Source organism: Eptatretus burgeri, chromosome 18 (genome assembly GCF_056783735.1).
Source record: "Eptatretus burgeri isolate ZD-2024b chromosome 18, Ebu_testis_v1, whole genome shotgun sequence".
Classification (NCBI taxonomy): domain Eukaryota; kingdom Metazoa; phylum Chordata; class Myxini; order Myxiniformes; family Myxinidae; genus Eptatretus; species Eptatretus burgeri.
Window position 1 is genome coordinate 32,225,856 of NC_140978.1, and position 22,281 is coordinate 32,248,136.

Sequence of the window (22,281 nt, forward strand, 5' to 3'; positions counted from 1 at the left end):
TCTTTTTACTTTTCTTATTTTTCGTGTATTTTTATTCACAATACATTGTCATGGGACCTGAAATCTCACAAGCCCTGCTCTGTTTTTGGTTGATTTGTGTGAACATAAACTTTATTTTGATTGAGTTAAATGTGGAAATAAACAACACAAAGTGAAACTGCACCCAACGTTGTGCGTCATTTTTGTCCTTGTCTCTGGAGTCTTGTCCTGTTTGAGCGAGTCCTCTTTGCGTGAAATGTCCATGTACAAGGATTTGTGAGTAGGTGATGAGTACATCCTCTGAGCATTCCATACTTCTCAGGTATACCCTCGTGTCCTCCCACGTCAGTACTTCTTTCATCGACCTTGACCCACAAGCTCATTCTTCCTCACTGTTCTTCTTTAGCAAGGTATTTTCTTTATGCATATTTAATGCTATACATCCCGAATAATATAGCATGTATAGCACTACTATGAATATGATAAGGAGTGTCTTGCTGTAAATATTTAGCATGAGATGAGTGTGATGAAGTTCGAAACAAAGTAAATCTAATATGTAAAGCTCATTCTAACCACTCAGTCACTCAGTGTCACTAAGTGACTGACTGATGTTAATGGTCGGTACCTTCCGGGTGACGTAGAAAGCTGAAATTTTGTGTGCTAACGGACATCGAAGCCGATACACTGAGGAAATAATCATAGAATCATTGCAAGATGTTCATAAATAAAAATAAATAAATTAAAAAAATAAATGCAGGTGAGCGACCCGAGCCAACGAGGAAGCGTGGTTCGTTACTGCTTACAATGTATCAGCATACCCTGCTACTCTTTAAAAAGGGTAGTTTGGGTGAGAGAGAGTAGGTATACACAAAAATATAAGCCGAGGGTAGACGCCCATGGTTACATCAAGTGAACCCAGTCGATCCAAATACATTAGATGGAGAGTTCAATCGATAGATGCATGAACAGTTGCATTGGTGGACATTAGATCTATACAGATGAAGAGTTGAACGGTTGGCTACAGGAACAGTTGCATAAATGGACATTAATTTACATCGTCCATCTTGATATCAATGCACTTCATCCAGTGCTACAACAGCTTGGCTATTCTCATATTGTTGAAGTCCTTGTGTTGCCTTCTCCAGAAACTCCTCGACTGCTGTGATGACCTCATCATCATCAATGTGAAAAATTTTCCCAAAAAGTTCTTTCTTCATTTTCGGAATCTCGTAGTAGAAGTCTGATGGACCCAAATCTGTTGAACATGCTCGATGAGGAAACTGCTTCAAAGCCACAGTCAATTGCTATAGTCACTACAACCTGGGCTGTGTGGGGTTATGAATCATCCTGGAGAAGCAGCACTTTGACTACTTCTTCTTTGGTATACAACACGTGGCTGCGAGTGTCATCACTGGCTGAGGGCACGGCTGTGCGCAAATGCAACACTCACTGTCGGTTAGAGCAGAAACTTGTAATTTGTTCGGGGTGTCGGCAATAGCTCGCCTACTCTTTGCGAAGGACACCATGGGATCTTTAACGTCCACCAACTAATGCCATCAGATGGGATTCCCGTTTAACATCAGTCCGAGGGATGGGCACACTCATTGATGAATCGCCCTCCCGATGACACACCAGGATGATAGTGTAGAGTTTGGTCAGGATTCAAACCAGGGATAGATGGCTCAGAACCTCGTGTGCGAACTTATTAGCCATCCGGCTAGCCCTTTGACAGCTTCTCATAATCACCACAATGCATCAGCAGCGTACTTTCCATGAATGGTCTTGCCTTCTGGGGTGTAGTCAGTCAAGATCACTCTCTCATTGTACCAAAAAGCAGTAATAATGACCATTACAGCTGGTGCCTTCTTCAATTTCTGGGGAGGTGTTGAATGTTTGTGCTTCCACTTCATGATTCATCGTTTGGTCTTCATAGAATATCAAAGTGGTGAGCCATGACCCATCCTGTATTATCGTCGTCGTACTCATGAAGTTGTCTGAGATTGTTTGAAATCACTAAACAAGTTCTCTGGAAAAGTTTTTTTTTTTTCATGCCCAATATGTTTCAGCGAGGATGCAGTGCATTGTCTCAGCTACGTTGGAATGAATACAGGTCTCCGTCAGGCTGACTTCTGGTCTGCCCCTGGTGACTGGTTAAACAATGGGTTTTATCGCATGAAAGCCGATATGATTACGCTAACCTTTGTGGGAAGAGAGGGGTAGCTGATCTACCGATGGTGAGCCCTTCATCAGAGAAATAGAGGGAAATGTAGTTTGAAGGATGGCTTATGTAGTGATAGGAATGGGAAGGGGGAGGGGGGAAAAGCCACCAACCACATGACCTTTGCGGTGTATCCTTTTTATCATGGCACTACAGACGCCCACAGGCACATAGATTAAAACTTTACTTCCATTTTCCCCTCTTTTGTCATTTTCCTTTCTTTTCTCCCCCACCCCCACACCACTTATTATTGTTTATTTCATTTATTTATTTTGTTATTGATTTTGTTGATATAACTTGCTTTTATTCTGTTTTCTCTTGTTATACTGGAAAGGCTTTTTACCAATGGTGCCTTTGACCTTTGACTCTTGATTTCCAATCAAGTCCTTTTGATGTTATTTTGGGATATACAGGTAGGTGGTGTCAGGCTCATGGAGGAGCTATAACACAAAATAGATCAGGATGTAACAAAATAAATAGAGGAGGGAAGGGGAGGGGAATACACCAACAGCAGAGTTGAGGGACAAAATAGAGGGAGACTTGGAGGGATAAAGGACGTGGGCAAGGGGAGGACACAGGGGGTGAACAGGATGGACACAGCTGCAGACTCTCAATCACAGAAGGAAAAGCTGGTAACCTGGAAACAGGTGGGCTTTAGTTTTCTCTTTTTTTTTTCAGAACTCTCATGATTGATTGGTTCAAGTTGACACTTGTAAACAAGTCCTGCGAACATGAACAAAAGGCTGTTTTATATATGAACACGTAACATCATGAGTACTTTGATCGGGTAAATCGGTTGGGCCTTTACATATCAAGAAATAGGGAAGAAAACCTTCCGAATGGCCCTCGTAATTTGTCTGTCCCACCTGGTCTGGTCTACATTGTATTTGCCTGTTCCACCAGTTCACACTTCGGAGTTCACCCGTAGGTACCTCCAGGAAAACTGAGATGGGCACCACAATGCTGCCTTGAAAAGCTGGTGCCACTCATGCTCACCCACTCGAAAAAAAAGAAAGAACCGGAACCGACAAAGTCTAAGCTACACCAGGACACTAGTTACTCAGCCCTTTTCAGCATACTCTGAAGGGGATAAACAGAGGATAGGTTCATTGTGGAAAATACGTGAAACAAAACTCTCCTGCTTCCTACACAACCAGCTCACTCAGGTGCACAAGTATTCCATCTACTTCTCGTCCAACAAGCTACATCTCCATTGTCCCTCCCAGGGGGACCACCACCTCCCCTTGAGTCACAATATTGTTTCAAAAACTATCCAAGCCTTAAAAATAACTCGCAGGAATCTCACCATGTCTGTTTCGCATCAGGCAATCATCTCAACTGCCATTCGTCAATTAGCAGTGTCAAGAAGTTGGGAAGGACAACCATTCAGTGAACAAGATACGAGGTATAAAAATAAGTGTGGATCGACGTCTCGATCACAGAATATTGGTTTGTAAGTTAAAAAGCCAATCTTCTCATTGAATTATCAGAGGTAAAATAAAACGAGAATGGAGTGTTGTTGATCTGTGATTGTCTGATCACTGCCAAGGTTTCCAAAAGTATTATTAATTATTTTGTAAGTCTTTGAAAGTCCAGTGTGTAAGCACAATTCTTCCAAAAGTATTTGAATGTAGAATGTTCTACGTACAAATTGTGATATTATTATTTGCTTTGTCAATTGGGACAATCACGTATTGTTTGAAGCTGTTTCAAATAATCACGTGTCTCAGGATTGTTTAGAATTACCTTCGGATTGTTGATTCGAACTTTTCTTTTCGAATTAACAATTCTCCTTTTTACATGTTTCTCTACCTCCTCCAAGCATTAGGCCACCTGTGTGTTTTTGGTATTTTGTGTTCATCAATTTGTTCTCTCATCCATTCCGTCAATCCTATCATTGACATACACACACCTGTCCAATTCTGTTGCTTTGCTGCTGTCTTCACAATCACGTGACCTATTTGAAGAGCAGACAAAGTTCAGCTTCCAGCATGATTGGGTCCATGAACCCATAAACCGAGCTGGAAAACTTTGCTTCATTTTGAGTGCAAATCGTCTTATTCGTACTTTGAGAGGTTTGCAAACTCTCCAGGGGTGAGCATCCAATAGTTGAGCCATGTGGTGTGGCACTGCTTGCACCCATATTGGTCTTTCCCTGCAATGCCATAGCTCCTTCAGCCGGTCAGTGGTAAGTACCTTTTGGTACACCTGATTACCACAATGAAGACTGATTTGACTTGTGACAACACACAAACACACACACACACATCTACCTTCTGTCAGACTATCAGTGGTTCTGCCATCTTCCCCGAGCCTGTTGCGAGATCATGATCTGTTGTTGTGCTGTCATTGTACTCCAGTGGAGGGTAGACATAAAGGTGTGATATTGGGAGGTTATTAGGCAGATTTTCTTTTCTTGGATTTCACTTTCCTTGTGTTTTTCTTCTATTAGTTCTGCTCGGTCTCAACCCATAATCATTTGCAGCAGCTTATGATAATTTCCAAGTAATAATATAGTATTCTTCATTAATTCATTATGACTGTGCAGGTAGCGCACTCACCTTTTAGCCGTCTCATCTGAGTTCATTTAGAGGAACACATACTCACCTCGAAGCTGTCTAGCTTGGGTACGAATCCCGACCCAAGTATACACTGACATCCCGGTGTTTCACAGGTAGGGTGATTCATCAATGTGTGTGCCGTCTCTCGGATGGACGTTGTACTGGGTGTTCCACCTGCCGTAATAGTTGGTGGACGTTAAAGATCCCACAGTGTCCTTCGTGAAGCTGAGCTATCGCCGGCACCCTAAACAAATTCCAAATTCCTGTCCTGAATTCTTTGATCGGAGTGGCGACCAGACCAGGGCTGTAGCCTTCGGCAGCAACAACGTTCTTAACTGCAGAGATGATGATTATGAATCTGGGTTCGATTCCCAACACGATGAGAAACCGTCAACACGGTGCTTTGCACGGATGTGAATGAGTGTGGTCGACATCCATCGAATGCGAAGTTAAGCCGGGTGTCCGATCTGATAATAACAATAGCCCGTGGACTTAAAGGTCCGCTAAAGATGTCTTTCGCTAAAGAGTCGACTTTCTCCATCATCCACTTTCTCAACAATCCTCTGGAAGAAGTCTTTTCTTTCAAGCTTCTGGGTCTCACTATCTGCCATGACCTTTCCTGGGAAAGCCACATTTCAAACCTCGCCTCCAAAGCCTGTCGCCGACTGGGAATCCTCCGTCGTGCAAAGTCCTTCCTCGGCCCTCTTGAGCTCCTGACCACTTACAAAGCTTTTGTCCGTAGCCTGATGGAGTACTGCTCTCCCCTCTGGGCTATTGCTCCTGCCTCCCACCTTTCTCGGCTTCACGCTGTCGAAACCAGGGCATTTAAGATCATCGGCATCTCCTGCAATGAAGCTGAGTCTTTGGGCCTCTCACTCAATCACCGCAGGTTGGTCGGTGGTCTTTCTGTCTTCTACCGACTCCTCTCCAGCCTTGCCCCCCCTGCTCTCTCTGCGATTTGTCCCCACCACATTTCCACAGGGCGCTCAAGGTCCGCCAACAACCCCCTTCTGGTAAAACTACCAAAATCACGAATCACTGCTCATCTTCACTCTTTCATTCCTCTTTTTTCCCGCCTTTGGAATAAACTTCCTCACTCTATTCTTTCCCATTCTTCCCTCCAGGCTTTCAAAACAGCTGTTCACCACCACCTCTTATCTTCCCACATCCAAATCCTCGATCTTTTCTATCCCCGATAATCCACCCAAGCCCACTTCCCTCAATTCCCCTGCTTTCCTTCCTGAAAGTCCCTGTAATGTCCATCTTCTCTTCGCCATGTTCCCCGTCCCATCCCCATCCCTCTCCCTTTCACAGTTCACCTAATGTATCTGTTCCCCACTGTTTTGTCCCTTCCACTCCCGCCCCTCTTGTCTCATGCCTCCTTGCTGTGAGTTGTGTGTTAGCTCTCATACGAGCCTCGACCAAGGTATACAAAAAAAAAAAGAGTCAGTGAGTTAACGCCGGCACCCTGAAGAAAGGAAAAATGTCTGCCATGACCTGCAGGGGGAACTGCATCAGCAGTACAGCCACACCTCCATAAATGATCCAACCAGCCACCAGGTACTGCACTCGAATCAATGGATGGACTATGTGCATCTGAATATTGAGGGTTATCCATACGAGGGTATTGAGAAGGTCGCAAGGACTTTCAGAAGTGCTTGGAAAGCGCCACCTGCAATGGAAGCCTCAAGTCACATTATGTACAAGAAAATTCCCAGACAATGATGTCAAAAAGTGTTTTCGCTTCCAGGAGATCAACCAATGTGAATAACGAATGGGCTGTTATGGGTGCCCAATATGTAGAGATTCCTACAGGGAATTTCCAGAAAATTTGTCATTTATTGATCAAACTTCATGAGTGAGTGTGGAGACATCTGGGTGTGAGCAGAGGTTGATCTTACCGTGAATCGAATTCAGTGTGATCTCTTGAGCCACACCCTGAAAGGGTCTTGGCGAGGTAAAGGAGGGCATCGGCCTCGGTGTCTGCTCGTCGTTTTTCACGCATGATGGATATGCTGCGTTTCCTGGAAACGCAGAGTTGTTGTGGTGTTGAAGTCGCTGCTCCTGAACACAGAAGCGACACTGTGCTTCTCAAAGTAAAAATAACCCTCCAACCCCAACCTCCTCCTCAATACCCACTTTGAAGTACCCGTTCTCGATTCACAAAAAGTTTCGACATTCTGCCGTCACTTTCACCATTGAGGGCATAAACGTTTGCTTTTGTCCCACTACGTGACCCCGCGGCAAACCGTCACACGAGAAGTTGGGTGAGTTACAGCGAGCTGATGAAAATGGCACTTTTGTTAAAATTACTTTGAAGTTTAAAATCAACATTAAATCCGTGGAGCCGAGTCGATCCCACGATATGCTCGTTTCGTTCCAGTAAAAGGATTATAATAAGTTCAATATGGTCTTCCATTGTTTCAATGAGTTGTCCCACACAAGGTGTCCTCATTTACCAAATACATGAGTTCCCATAACTTCAGTTCACGTCTTGCGATTTGAGTCCGACCGGGACGATCACGAGGACTTACTGATTGGAATTCCATGAAATTCAGAAAATGCCGCAATGGAAATGAATTTTGAACGTGAAGGTGGCGCCCTCTTGCGTTTATAGACCAAGTTTGGTCTTGTTTGTTTCGCTGGATTAATGACGTCACCACAGATCTGAACTTCCTTCCAGGATTTGTCCCCATTGGGTACACTTAGTTCAATTGGTGTCTTACCACCTTACCATTTATAAATCTATTCGTATGAGTCTGTGGCTGTGCCACTGATGCAGTTCCCCCTGACACCTGTAAGTGTGCTCATTTTGCCGACTTTCGAGGGATGACAGGCTGAGTCAACCCACCTGGTGTTAATTTGATGGTGGGACTGGGGCTTGAACTCAAGACCCAAAGATCTTAAGCCAGCCACCACAACTGTTAGGCCAACATGAAGCCTGCCAATTATCATCATCCATCAAATCATGGTCTGATTCTTGTTTGTCAATGGTGGGCTTTATGTAAGGTCAAACGATCACAGGACATATATTTTCCATTGAATACAGCAGTATAGCCTCGTATATGTGATTATACTTGAATATCAGGTAGTCGGTAGATGGTTAGGGACGGCACGGACACCCAATAGGTTTAATACAACACAAATCCTCTGAAAATCTACCAAGATAAAACTTATAAATCAACAACGTGACTACCAGTCATCAACGGAGGATTTCACATCCAACAACATTCATGAAGCTCTGGGACAGCATCGCTTACCTAAAAAAATCTGACAGACCAAAAGCGGCCATTTGTAATTTTTCTTCTTATCAGAGCCAAACTCAAAATTGTTTAAAGCTCAGGACCTGGTTTAAACACGAATCTCCTGCATTTTACAGTGGGAAGCCACATGACGACTCAAATTTTTTCACAACTTCATAATATTCCACAAAACAAGTACAGTATTTCAAAGTAAGCATAGCTGTTTACTTTCTACCTGGCTTAGACAATGAAGGCCCAAGAGGGGTGGGCAGGACCACACCTCTCAATTAGTTTGGTGGGGGCGTGCCTGTGACGACACAATTGCCCAAGAGCCAATCATACCTAAATGGGTGTGGCTAACGGCGGAATTTTAAAAACTGTCTGACAGTGACTTTTACATACTTGTTTTCTTTTAAAAGCTTTAAAAGGTAGCTGTCATTTTGTTGGGGCACAGATGTGCTGCTGATTCTGTACTCGTTTCACCAACCTCAGAAGGATGACAGGCTGAATCAACCCCACCTGGTGTTAATTCAACAGCCAACAGGGCTCAAACTCAGGACTCTAAGATCCCAAGCCAGCCACCCTAACCACTAAGCCAAACAACAGCCTTCTTTTGAAGATAATTAACGGCCTTATTTGGAAACACGGTCTACTCTCATGGACTAATTAAAGTATATAATCGAAATACTATATCTGATTTGAAAATCGTATCTGATGGACTGTCAAAATCTGGAGTGAAATCTGAAAATTTTAACAAATATGCGATATTTATAACAAAGTGTATTTGTTTAGCCAAAAGCATTAAACTTAAACTTTTTCTCCTGTTCAGACAATTATATTTGGTGAAGAAAAGATGAAGGAATGTGAAAAAAGTGGAACCTCATTTGATGCAACACCTGCTTTTACAATCCATGACGATGGAGTCGACAGAGTCCTTTTTTTTCTTCCAGAAATTACGTAAGTCGTTTACTTTTTCCCATTTTGTGCGATTTGCTTTGATGACAAAATATTAATATAGATACGCTAATAGTTTCTGCAATGTATTAAGAGTTGGCAGCGGCTGAAAACTAAGCGGTGCATCGACAGCACCCACGGAGGTCGGGTGTGTGTGTGTGTGTGTGTGTGTGTGTGTGTGTGTGTGTGTGTGTGTGTGTGTGTGTGTGTGTGTGTGTGTGTGTGTGTGTGTGTGTGTGTGTGTGTGTTCAGAAGACAAAATGAACCAGAGAGTTGGTGTCAAAGCCACCCAATGCTCGCCTGTTTATACATTTATCGTTTTTAAAAGACTAGTCTAATAATATTTTTTATAAAGCATTGCAGTGAAGTCTCCAAATAATTTTAAAGCAATATATGTATTTGTATATTGTAATCAGTCAAAAATAGTGTGGTAGATAAAAACATTAGAAAGGAAAAAACTCTAATGTTGATGTGCTACAAAAAAGTTAAGTTCAAAACAGGTCAAAAATTAAAAAAAACTTGAAATTATTTTTTTCATTTCAACTTCACTACACCAATAATATACCCCAAAGGAACCTCCATGCCAAATATCAGCATCCTATACCTAGTACACATATCAAATGAATGGCAAGCTTCTAAATAACTTGCACCAAAAACTTTAACGTTGATGTGCTACAAAAAAGTTAAGTTCAAAATAGGTCAAAAATTAAAAAAAAATTGAAATTATTTTTTAATTGCAACTTCACTACATCAATAATATACCCCAAGGAACCTCCATGCCAAATATCAGCATCCTACTACACATACTAAATGAATGGCAAGCTTCTAAATAACCTGCACCAAAAACTTTAAGATTTTCACACTAACGCTGACGCTCACGCCGGGGGTATCGCTATAGCTCTCTGTTCTTCGAACAAGCGAGCTAGAAAAACGAGGTGTGTGTGCTTTAAAAACCAGAGTTGGTGTCAAAGCCACACAATGCTCACCTGTTTATACATTTATCGTTTTTAAAAGACCAGTCTAATAATTAATATTTTTTTATAAAGCATTGCAGTGAAGTCTGGTCGAAATAATTTTAAGGCAATATATGTATTTGTATGTTGTAATCAGTAACAAGAGCGCAAGTGAGCACAATATATGCCCGAACAAGAAGGAATATACAGAATTGTGCTACTACATGGAAAACAGCATCCTGGTTGCCATGGCAACCACTTTAGATGACGAACGTATGTCATGACACACCGTCTCCACAGTCTGTACCTATGTACCAAATACGAAACGTGAAAGTTGAAAACTTTGGGAGTTAGAGTGCGGACAGGAACGGATGGAAAACAGCATCCTGGTTGCCAGGGCAACCACTTTAGATGACGAATGTATGTCGCAACACACCGTCTCCACAGTCTGTACCTATGTACCAAATATTAAACGTGAAAGTTGAAAACTTTGGAAGTTAGAGTGCGGACAGGAACGGATGGACGGACGGACGACAGGTATCACATTATACGCCCCAATATATAGATATAGATATAGATATATATATAGATATATATATATATATATATATATATATATATATATATATATATATATATATATATATATATATATATATATATATATATATATATATATATATATATATATATATATATATATATATATATATATATATATATATATATATCTATATATATATATATATATATATATATATATATATATATATATATATATATATATATATATATCTATATATATATATATATATATATATATCTATATATATATATATATATATATATACATATATATATATATATATATATATATATATATATATATATATATATATATATATATATATATATATATATACACATACATACATATATATCAGGCGTATAAAAAAGTGTGGTAGATAAAAACATTAGAAAGGAAAAAATAACTTGCACCAAAAATTTGAACATTTTCACGCTGACGCTCACGCCGGGGGGTATCGCTATAGCTCTGTTCTTCGAACAGGCGAGCTAACAATACATACTTATTTATTTATTTTTGTGGAGTTCAACTGGAGCTTTCTGATGTAGAATGTGATGCACCAAACTGATGGTCATGATCTCCTGAATTGATGAGGCTAATTAACTACAAAGAACCCAGAATAATTCCCATGTTTTAAACACACGACATGTTAAGATGTCCAGAGCTTCGGGAAGCAGTGCAGTATAGGGATGTTTGGAGAAATCTGATCATGTGTCGGACACGTCTTGATGGAACTCGATAACTAGTGGATGAGACGGAGGTTAAAATTGGCAACAATACACAACTAGCAAAGGAATGAACAAACAGAATGGGAGAGAGAGAAGAGAGAAGAGACAGAGACACAAAAGCTGAGGAAGCACAGTAAGCTGAAAGTGTTGAGCTAGGTCGGGTTAATCAGGATCAAAATCGATTGTAGGTAGGGATAGGAGATGACATGTTGGTGCACTGCTTGTTTGAAGCCCTGGAGGGAACTTATCATGACACAACGTCGACCCCAAAGGAGGTTTCTTCTTAACAGAGTGTCATATCCTGATAGGGGCAATCTATTTATGACGTACACTGGCAGTGAAGTTGGGGGGCATGAAATTGAGAAGAAAAAAAATTCAGAACCTCAATCAATCAACGTCCTCTTGAAGTCATCCATTATTCAAAGGTGTTTGGTTCAGGTCTTGAAATATACAAGCTGACTCGCTTCCATTCTCGGTGTACACCCTGCATCAAGGTCAAAACGTTGTTCCTTGAAATGATTCAATTTCAATGACAATGGCATTCAGCCTTTTGTATCCCTTGTCATACCCTCATCAATTTGGGACATGTTCATTTATAGTCCATTGAGTGTGACATCTCGATGCCACTGCAATCAATATCTGTGAAAACACCTTGAAGGTCACATTGTCAATCCATTTCCCCAAAGGCAGTTTTCACATGTTCTCTGATGATTTGAATGCTTGATCCATCCCCTACTTTAACCCCTCCATTGCTGTTCTATGGGGTGTAGCAGTTCAATTTCTCCTCGTCTTCTACCTTTCAATGAGGTAAATATGAATTCACGAGTATGGTGTATCAGGGGTGCATTCAGATGACGTTGTCCCCTCCTCAGTGAACCCCAGACTTCTGCATGAAGTTTGGCTACTGGACCCTCATTAACATGCATGAAGGGAACTTTCCAGCAGGCCCCACTAACCCTGACACTCTCTGGGTCCAATTAATCCTTATTGGTCTCTCCTCTATGTGGTTGGTCATTGTGAGTTGTGACTCGGTCTTGTACCCTCTGCCATCTCTTCATTGTCCCTCCAAGGTTTATGCAGGGTGCACATTGTCTGCCAATAACCATCTTCTTGTTGAACTCCCAAAATCCAGAGTTACTGCTCACCTCCACTCATTTATTCCTACTCTCCTCTATCATCTGTGGAACCAACTTTCCCAATCTGTTCAGTCCCATTATTCCCTCCAGGGGTTCAAGACAGTTCATCACTACCTTAGGTCATCCCCCATCAATGCTCATGATCTCTTCTACCCCAAATGACCCCATTCCCAAGCACTCACTTTTCCCAGGTTATTGTGGTTTCCCCCTCTTCCTCAACTCTTTTCCTTTATTAGTTGTCAGTTGGTTAGGTTTGTTGCTTTTCTGTTTTCATCCTCACTTTCCCCATCCTCTTCTTGCTGTGTTTCATTGTCACCACGCTTGAACAACAAAAAAATCTGGGAGACATTGTAATCAGCTCAGTCTGTTTTTTGACCCTCGGTTCATGCCCGAGGGGTGTGGACCGATAGTCACAGGGGTCAAAACAGCAGATTTTTTTTCACTCAAAATGTCATATTGGATGATTCCCAGTGGAACTTTTTGTTATCTTTGAACTTTGCTTCTGGTGGGAAGCATGTGGATTTGCGATGGCATGCCATCGACTTCGATTCAGTTCAGCTTGTGTGCAGTTTGTTCACCCCCATGTGTCCTCCCCTTGCCTTCATCTCACTCTCACTTCTACAGTGCTGTTGGTGTTTCTTCTTTCCATTTTGTTCCCTTTCGTTCAGCTTGAGCTCTTCCACAAGCCTCGATCGTGTATACAAAGGACTCCAATTTACCTGGTGCACGTGTTATTGCCCCCCTGGTAACTGGGAGTGAGGTTTAGGAACTGTTCGTCCGCATTGACAAGATAGGAGACCTGTCAATCATGCGGAACATGGCCCTTCATTCCGATAAGTCCCACATTCTATCTCTGCCTCTTGAGAAAATTGCCAGATAAGTCGTCCTCTCTTCCACTGTCTTCGATTTCTGCAATAGCTGCAGTTTCTCAACCTCATTGGCATCTGCAACTATCATTGCTCTTCTTTGGCTCTCTTTGAACAAGCCTTCAATGCTAGAACTATATAATTACAATGTCGATGGCTCACGGAGGAGCTTGAACACATGTGAAGCGAAATGCGTGGGTTAAGCAACTGGTTTGTGTCTGTCCGTCTGTCCATCCATCTGTCTTGATCAGATTATGATCGTCAGTTTGTGATCGAGGAACAACGTATTTAAATTGAATGTTATATTTTGAACATAAATAGAAAGGCAAGCCTGTCTTTTTAATGTACTTTGGCTTGAAATTCATCATGACCACACATGCGCAGAGAAGAGTGTGATAACAGTTTTACTCTGTCTGCCTGCCTGATGGTAAAATGATATGGAAATCATTCCAAACTCAAAACCTACTGTTTTTAAGGAAGAAACAAAGGACATAAATAACAGGCACCAATAACTAACACATGTTGGAAAGGGTGATGTAATAGAAGCTTGGTAAAATGGCGGTAAAATCTATAATTTTTATGCCTTTGCTGACAGTCGCCAATAGCATTATGTTTTTGGGTTGGCCGTCCATCCGTATGTACGTACATCCATGCTAATTTTCTCTGTTTTCTCTGCAACCGCTTATCCGATTGACACAAATTTTCATCATAGGTGCAACTACTCATGTAGAATGTTTTTATATAATTATGACATCATAAATCTTTTGGTGTGGCAGCCATGCTTGAAAAAAGGAAAAACTTTAGACTTCTGTATCTCTGAAACCCCTCCGTAGAAAAACTTGAAACTTGGCACATATGAAGTCCTCCCCATGGGAAATTAGTGTGATTTTTTTTGATGATGTAATATATGGCTTTGTTATGACATCTTAATTGTAAATGTCGAATGCTTTATCCGATCAGTATGAAAATGTTTGAGGGTCAAGTAGGGCTAAATTGTGTGGGGGGAAAAATTTATGATTTCATCAGTCATGTGGTTCATCAGCCATATTGTTTTTACAGGTATGATCACCTATCCATGAGGAACAAAAAATCCTCCAAATGACATCATAGGTCACATGGTTTGGCAGCCATATTGGATTTACCTTCAAATCTCTAAAAATCGTCTTCTCCAGAACGGCTTCATAGATAGAGGGGAAAGTTCACCCAAATGTTCCACAAGCCTACCAGATACCAGGATATTCACGAATTATAATTGATGTTACATGGTCTGGCAGCCATATTGGATTGAGCAAAAATCTTTTAAAAAAACAATTCTTTCTCGTGAACCGCTTGATCAATCGACATGAAACTTCACGTTTATGATGTAGGAGTGATGAGGAATATATATTTTAAATTTCAACCTGATCAGACGTATGGTCTGGCAGGCAGAATTTTTTTTTTGATCTGGGTTCTTTGAATTTTTTTATGATTTTTAAAATAATTTTTTCTATTATTATTATTTTTTGAACACGGCTCACTTGGCTGTGCCTCGATGGTTTTGAGGGTAGAGGAGTAGCATCTGAAATGCGAATCCTATCCAGGTTCCTCCTGATGACTTCATATTTGCTTTTTGCTTGTTTGGGTTCCTTCTGATTTCTCCAATGTAGGACTGTACCTATTTGGTCTTCCCTTTGATTTGAATTGAATTTATTTTAATCCCATTCTGAATTCAATGGAATAATAATTAATAAATGCCATGGGTCAGGGTCAAGTGTCTGATCAGAGTGGGGTTGCATCAAAGCGGGACGTCTTCGTACCCGGTCATCACTGCCAGCAGTTATAAAGTGGCAGTTATAGTTATGTCTCTTATTAATTACATAACACACCAGTACACAAGCACCACACAAAATACATCACACAAAACTACACAAACACATGACCTAAAACAAGTTCTGGTGAGGGTCTGCAATCTCTGATTACTCCTTTTCTTGTTTCTCATTTGTTCACATGCTCAGGTGGGAGCTTCCATTTCGTGTTTCGATGACTCAAAGCACATAATTCTTGAATCCTGGGTATAAATCCCATATGCTATGCGGTATGCCCATTGTCTCCTAATGTCCTTGTGATTCATCTAAAAGTATACTGATATCTAATAATGACTTTGTCCTGCAAGTAATATATGTGTACAAGCTTCACCATGAGCCTTGGATTACGATACAAAAGAAACACTTATTATGACGTGAACTATCAGGCTCATTACCCCATGCACATTGCAAAGGGGTGGGGGGGGGGGCGGAGGATTTAAAGTAATTGGTTCACTCTATCTGTGTGTCTGTCTGTTAGTCTATGATCGAGGAATTATTTGTTTTTTTTCAGTTGAATTTCATATTTTCAACATTGTCAAACACTCATTGGGTTGTTTGCACTTCTGAAATCCTGCAGTTTAGCTGTACTGTACTATACTGTACTTTGGTGCTGAATTTCGAAATATTGTACAGAATCTCGTCCTGAGTGCACATGCGCACTTAGTGGTAAAGCAATTGATTCAGTCTGTCTAGCATTCATTATTAGTCTGTCTGAAAATTATTCCAAACGGCAAACTTACTGTTTTGGGGGACGTCATAAAGGACACAAACAACAGGCACGAATAATTAATGTATCTGTAGGAGACGGTGGATCCCAAATACATCATCAGCGGTTAACTTCTGATTCAATGTTTTATTTTCCAGCCTTTAAAACTTAATTTTATTGGAATTCAATGATGTATTTTGAACACTACAACACAAATCACCATGCTTGCACTTCCAAACCCCCTCAGTTTAGCAGTAATTTGCCAAAACTGAACGCCGTCTCGACCAATAAAATTTTCCGCTTGCGTTCTCAGGTTGGCGAAACATTGAGATTCAGATAAAATGGCGGCGCCCAGCGATGAAACGCCTGAGTTAAATTTGTCCAAAGAAAAAGTGAGGGTGTAACCTTTCCTATTAGGTGACTGGATGAAGGTCTCTATCGTTTCATCTCGTGGTACCCATCTTAGAACTCTACACATGACGGTTTATTATAGATTTTGAGATCATAAGTCCGAATCTGCTTTTTTCGTTGTTCAAAATCCAGCATGTCGTTGTAAAAATGACTTTGAAAAGTGTATTTTTGCCTCACCAATTTCGTAATCAATTACCCATAGTTCTTTGAGTGTGTGACGTCGGCATTCATGAAAAGCAACCAGTGAGCTGTAGTTTTGGGCTCAGTACAATCGTGCTTTCTCTCGAGAAACAAAAACAAACAAACAATAGCACTGATTATTTCCATCATGGAGTGTTTAATTTACTATCCATTATTTGAAGATGGCTCCAAAGTGTGCTGTTATTGTGAATTGAGCTTGGAAAAAACGAAGGACAGTTAGTCCATGAGCCAGTCGGGTTGGTCGGTACCATCTGGGGGGAATAATTCTCATAGTGATTTTTTGGCAAGCTATGCAACCCTGGAGTTAGAAAATATGTGATAGCATTGCATCGGTGGTAGCTTGTTGTGTGTTATCACCCTGTTTATATGCCTACCCTTAAATAAGCTTTTGTGCAAAATTGCCAGTACAAAGTAAGACATTCTATTTCAACTTAACAACATTTTTTTTTTATCAGTCAAACATTAACATTGAAATTTGTCTCACCTTTTGCTGGGATCATTTTCTTCTCAACAAAAAGTGCGAAACATGCCTCGGTTGAAAGGTATGTCATTGGTGACACTTACAGTATATATCAGTGTCTATTTCCTGCGTGATAAATCATACCGCATTTAGAAAACTATTTGTCTATCATTTACTATGGAAAGTAAATAAAAGCTCTGGAACAATATAATTACATTGGTGTTTCGAAAATTTATTTACAAATCCAAAAATCTAAATTTATTTTTGTATGTTGCAGGATGTTTGTGTCATGTTTGTGTCATGCAGGATATTGGTCGATTTGGCCTTCCAAGCTCTGAGCTCCCTGTGAAGCATTTGATTTTCCAAGAATACATCCTTGAATGATACACTGTCAGGAACCATTAACAACTTTCCCTTGTCATCTGGAAATATATCTACTGATTCTCCAAGTTCAGATTCCAGTTTTCTGCGAATGTGCTTCCTCGTGGAATCATGCAGTCTGTGTTCAACTCCACCAGACCGCATGAAGGATTCCAGCTTCGTGGTCAAAGAAGTGATTGGTACAATCTTCTTGTTGGAAATGATATCAGTTCTGATATACTTGAAAAGGTCTTCATATCTGTTTCGTTTTCTTTCTCATTCTTATCTTTGCACTCATGTTCTATTTTATTGACTCTTGTATAATTCTTATAGCATGAAACATGATAGTGTGCCTTTACAGCAACTATGTTTCTACTTGTTACTGCTAGAATGTTTTCATCTCCCTTTTGGATGGCACATTCTCGTAATGTTTGGTCTGCTCTTAGTTGTACAGCTTGTGTAAGCTTTTCACGTGATTTGGAGTGCTTTTGAAACTTGACCTTGTTACAGAAAATGCAGATCGGATCGTACACCCTTCCTGCAGATGACGATCTTCCACTTGGTCTTTTTGATGTACTGCCACTGCTGCCAGCCTCATCAGGAAGGCTTTCAGCTGCTTTCCTGTTCAAAGTCTCCAAATCTCTCTTCATGGTGAAGAGGCTTCGGCATTTCTGGTGATAGAAGATTTTTGGGACTTCTTCATCTTCAAGCTGCTTGGCAATGTCTAAAATAGGTGAATGGCTTCTCACTTTGGCTGCTTCAAGTAAGGTTAGCAATGAATCATAGCTTTGAGGACTGACTAAATGTTCATCATCTTATGTGGATGCTGTCATGTGTATGATACACTGATTTTTAACAGATGCCTTGTACTGAAGCTTTTCCATTCTGAAGCAAAGGGGCCACGTCTGGTGCAGAACTGTTCCCACCACCACCACCACCGAAATACCTGAAACAGAAAATAAAATCAGATTAACATATCAGGTAAAAACACACCGTACACAAAAATGATTATATTTATACATGATTTATACATTTATGTTGATGATTTATACATTATATTTATACATTATATTCATACATAAAATCATGAACCTTCAAATCATTTAAGATGTTTTTATTCATGTATTTGTAGCCTGCATGCAAGAAAAACGAAAAGTAACAAATTTTCCTTGATTTGCGGTATTTTTCGTTTTGGGAGAGTGGGTTAACAATAATAACAATAACATTTATAATGTACATCTAACTTAAGATATATTTTGTTATTAGCTCGCCTGTTCAAAGAACAGAGAGCTATAGCGATACCCCCGGCGTGAGCGTGAGCGTGAAAATGTTAAAGTTTTTGATGCAAGTTATTTCCTTTCTAATGTTTTTATCTACCACACTATTTTTTTACTGATTACAATATACAAATACATATATTGCTTTAAAATTATTTGGATCGGACTTCACTGCAATGCTTTATAAAAAATATTATTAGACTAGTCTTTAAAAAACGATAAATGTATAAACAGGCGAGCATTGGGTGGCATTAACACCAACTCTCTGGTTTTAGTTTATGATTAAATTTTCTTCAAATTCACGTATTTAAACATGGTATCCTTTAATTAGGGTATGGGCAAAAATCTTCCGTACCACTTTATATGAAAACAAAATCATTTGTTCTGCAATGCATCAGCACTGGACTATTTGTGCCTGTAATTGCAAACACTAAATGCTAGGCTAGTTTTAACAACTGTTTTGAAAAGCAAATAACATGAGCTATGTGCCCAATAATTTTCAAGAAGATATAGCCTCTAATAAGAGAGAACCATTAGCTATAAATAGAATGTCTTCTTCTGTCTTACGCCGGTTTCAGAAAAGTTTATTTTGCGTTGGGGTTACTAAACGGCTAATAACACACAAAAGGAAACCACCAATGCAATGCTATCACATCGTTTCTGACTGTAGATATGTATACCCTTTCAAAAATTATGATGAGCATTATTCCTCTCGGATGGTACCGGTGGCCAAAAATTACTGGGTCTGGCTCATGGCCTAAGTGGGAAAGCGTGGCATGAGAGTCAAAATACGTGACAATTGCCATTACCATGAGGAACTGAATCCAACTCAGTATGGGTATCATCAGTGTTGTTACTCGAGTTTCACAAACAAAACTTGCTAACATCCAAGGTGGCAAGAAGCATCTTGAAAATAAGTTGGTGGAAGAAGGTACAATTTCTTGCTCCACTGAGTCGAGGTTGGTGGAAGAAAGGGCAATGTCTTGCTCCGCTGAGTTGAGTGAACCTCTGATGAAAGTGTGATGAATATCACTGCGGTTCTCTGCCAACTCCTCATTAACTGGAGCCCAGAGATCAGAAAATGTGCTGCCTGTGTCTTGCATCATATGCAAAAAAGTCGAACACTTCTTCACAAGGAATCAAAAGCATATCCTGAATGGAGCATCTCCTTCTGCGATGGAGCATATTCTGAATGGAGAATCGACTGTGCAACAGCAAAATAGATAGAGCTTCTCCGCAACAGCCCGTGATCAAGCCATTGAACAGACCTGAAGTGGAGACACCAAATGCACCGGTGGTGTCACGAAGTTCTCTGAATTAAACAGCCGTTTATCGATGTGACAAAGTGACAAAGCGATGATAACTCGACAGTATGCAAGCGTGGCTGGTCTACATGGAGAGGGCAGTCAGCATAAAGACCTCGGCAGAAACATTCAAGAGACACAAATCTGGCGTGAAAGATGTGATCGATTGTGTTGAGGCTATGGTCAATCCCTTCCAAACAGAAATATCTGATTTGATCAAGATAAGGTCAGGTGTTCTGGCATATTAAGAATGTGAAGAGAGCTTATTGAATGCAGGAAGAATAGGGGAGAAACGCATTCGTGGATTTCGTCAACACTCGGTTGTTGTCTACCAGTGTTGGATTTCATGACTCGATCAAACAACTAAAGCTGGCAACTTTCACGCCAATGTTGAAGAAAGCTGAGAAAAAGAAATGTACCTGTGCACAGTTTTTTATTTTATTTTAATGTACAATACTGAGGCTCATATATAAGGTAACACAGAACGTATAACAAAGGGAGCAGGACACAGGAGGGGTGGGAGAGGGAAACACAAAACAGTGGGGAACAGAGACAACAGGAGATCTGTGGAGGGAGAGGGATGGGATGGGATGGGTTGGGGTACACAGGGTAAACAAGATGGACACTACAGGGACTTTCAGGTCCTTACACTACAGGGATTTTCAGGAAGGAAAGCAGGGAATTTGAAGGAGGTGGGTTGGGGTGGATTAACGAGAGTAGATTAACGAGAGTTAAGATCATGATTTTGGAATGGGGAAGATAAGAGATGGTGGTGAGCAGCTGTTTCAAAGACATTGAGTGAAGAGTGGGATTGAAGAGAGTGTGGGAGTTTGTTCCAAAAGTGGGAAAAAGAGGAATGAAAGAATGAAGGTGGGCAGTGATTTTTGATTTTGGTAGTTTTACCAGAAGCGGGTTGCTGGCAGACCTTAAGTGCTCTGCAGAAATATTGGAGGGGGGGCAGGGGTACATATCGCAGACAGAGCGGGGGGGGGGGCGAAGCCGGAACGGAGGTAGGAGAAGACAGAAAGACCACTGACCTGCCGAGAGGGAGAGATAGAGATAGAGATAGAGATAGAGATAGAGATAGAGATAGAGATAGAGATAGAGATAGAGATAGAGATAGAGATAGAGATATCAAGACTCAGCCTTATCGTGGGAGATACCAATGACCCTAAAAGCCTTGGTTTTCATAGCGTGAAGCCAAAAAAGGTGAGAGGTGGAAGCAACAGCCCAGAGGGGAGAGCAGTAAGTACTCCATTAGGCTGCGGATGAAAGCATTGTACGTGGTCAGGAGCTCAAGTGTGCCAAGGAAGAACTTTGCACAATGGAGGATGCCCAGTCGTCATCCCCCTTCATGGCGTTCCCAGGAAAGATCATGGCAGATCATGAGACCAAAAGCTTTTTTTTCTCTCCCCCCAAAAAGGGAGAGACATAGTGAGATATTTGTCAGGATTGAAAGACATGTTGCACGTGTTGGACCAGCTTGTGATCTTATCCAGATCCGCAGAGAGCGAAGAAGCTGCTGCTCACCGATCTAAGGGTTGACAGCTGTTACTGTTACGAATTTGGAAGCTCACTGCACACAACAGCCAGAGTCCTTATAGCTCAGTTATGTCGGTAAGTGTGTGATTCTAGTTGTGTGTGTAATTCAACAACTGTGTAAGTGCTTTCTTTGCTCATTGTACACTGCATTTCTTATAGTCGTGATAACTCTGCTCTTTGTGTGCTTCATCTCCCCAATTATTGTAAAATAAATATCCCTTTTGTTGAATGTACCAGCTCATTTCTGTGCTTCTTTCATTGGCTTAAGGCCCAGTCACACCTTGACGTTTTAACCAGGAATGGCAACGTATAAAAATGCACGTAAAACGTTGGCGTACGCTGAAGTTTTGATCTTTTTTTTTAAGTTTTGGAGGTATTCATAACGTGTTGGTCATATGCATAACGTATTAGTAACGGGCACAGAACGTTTCGTTGTGTTAAAGATAACTTGTACCAACGAATGCTTAGCCTGTTGTCGGCGCTCACAACCTCTGCCCAACGATAGTTTAACTTGGTCATAGCGCGCTGCACCTATCGCCGACGAACTCGTGGCGTAGCCTATTAAAAGGCTGCTGCACAACGATTCAAATCATAACCGCTGGAGAAATGGAAGTGCCAACATCGCAGTCACACCTTGGCGATCTTGCCAGCTTATGCCAACCTCTGAAAAATGCATCTAAAACGCTGGCACACGTCGAATACGGTATGGGTAAGTTTGGTATACGTGAATACAATTCTAAAGTACGCTATCATACGTCGTAGCAAGTGGAATACGTCTTGAAATTTTAAACGTGTTAAAAATTTTACGACGTACTTACCATATGCCTCACACGTTCCGCATGCGATGGGAATAAGTTGTACGCACGATATGCGAACGTTGACACACGTCGACAAAAGTTACTTGTAAGTTACTCATAAGTCGAAACACGTCGAGGTAATGGTTAGCGTCAGTG

The 22,281-nt window shown here is 40.8% G+C and overlaps 1 long non-coding RNA gene and 1 pseudogene across 6 annotated transcripts in view; one reads left to right on the forward strand and one right to left on the reverse strand.

Annotated features, from left to right (window-relative positions):
- The first annotated feature begins 238 nt into the window (after positions 1–238).
- LOC147008837 (uncharacterized) overlaps positions 239–22,281 on the forward strand; it is a 44,186-nt gene continuing 22,143 nt past the window's right edge. For 3 of the 5 annotated variants that reach the window (XR_015053325.1, XR_015053327.1, XR_015053329.1), the window contains exons 1-4: positions 239–389; positions 8,830–8,957; positions 17,152–17,938; positions 18,065–18,186. This is a non-coding gene — a long non-coding RNA (uncharacterized LOC147008837). The remainder of the gene's footprint in view (positions 390–8,829; positions 8,958–17,151; positions 17,939–18,064; positions 18,187–22,281) is intronic. The other 2 variants (XR_015053326.1, XR_015053328.1) reach the window with 2 other exon arrangements.
- Positions 17,391–22,281, reverse strand: part of LOC147008838 (uncharacterized) — a 59,758-nt pseudogene continuing 54,867 nt past the window's right edge. The window contains exon 2 of the transcript XR_015053324.1: positions 17,391–18,151. The product of XR_015053324.1 is annotated as an uncharacterized LOC147008838 (transcript). The remainder of the gene's footprint in view (positions 18,152–22,281) is intronic.